Source organism: Lathyrus oleraceus, chromosome 4 (genome assembly GCF_024323335.1).
Source record: "Lathyrus oleraceus cultivar Zhongwan6 chromosome 4, CAAS_Psat_ZW6_1.0, whole genome shotgun sequence".
Lineage (NCBI taxonomy): Eukaryota > Viridiplantae > Streptophyta > Magnoliopsida > Fabales > Fabaceae > Lathyrus > Lathyrus oleraceus.
Genome location: NC_066582.1, coordinates 183,107,615 through 183,108,561, shown reverse-complemented (window position 1 = coordinate 183,108,561; position 947 = coordinate 183,107,615). Strand labels below are relative to the sequence as shown.

The 947-nt window shown below is 39.5% G+C and overlaps 1 pseudogene; it reads left to right on the top strand.

The window, feature by feature from the left end:
* Positions 1-533: 533 nt before the first annotated feature.
* LOC127077990 (uncharacterized) lies at positions 534-633 on the top strand (annotated as a pseudogene).
* Positions 634-947: the final 314 nt, after the last annotated feature.

Here is a 947-nt window from a genome sequence, read left to right as displayed (position 1 = left end):
TAGCGGGTCAATCCGGTACAAATATTACTCCTAATATTCATACCTATGTTTAAGACTTGATAACTCTTTATCCATGATCCATGAGATGTGATCATCAGTCTACAAACATAATAGTCTTAATGCTTTAACGTTATCCCACTTCACATTAAAGCTCGACTACGGATACTTTAAGAATAGTGCCCTTATGTTTAATGGGTTCTCATGATTAAGTCACACTTAATACATTAAACGGACTATCTATTCTAGGGACTTTATTAATCAACCATAATAAAGAAAATGCCTTTAAATAATTCGATACAAGTACCAAAAGTATTGGCCTCTAGGGCTTACACCAACACCCTTTTGTTTGAGGTTTTTCTACCATTGTTCGGTCGCTTCCCCACTGATAATGATTTTGGGCCATGCTCTCGATAAGTTGATAAGCGTCGGTGTAAGGTTTATCCATAAGCGCACCACCGGCGGCGGCGTCTATTGTTAACCTTGTGTTGTACAAGAGACCATTGTAGAAGGTGTGAATTACTAACCAGTCCTCTAAACCATGGTGTGGACAAAGTCTCATCATGTCCTTGCATCTTTCCCATGCTTCGAAAAGAGATTCGTTATCTTTTTGCTTAAATCCATTTATCTGGGCCCTCAACATAGCCGTTTTGCTTGGAGGAAAATATCGGGAAAGAAAGACTTTCTTCAACTCATTCCATGTGGTGACTAAGTTGGAAGGAAGAGACTGAAGCCATCTTCTTGCTTTATCTCTTAACGAGAAAGGAAAAAGATGAAGTCGAATTGCCTCTGAAGTGACACCATTAGCTTTAACAGTGTCAGCATATTGGACAAATACGGATAAATGAAGGTTTGGATCCTCGGTAGGATTTCCAGAAAATTGATTCTGTTGCACTGCCTGCAACAACGAAGGTTTAAGTTCGAAGTTGTTCTCTTCGATTGCGGGTGGA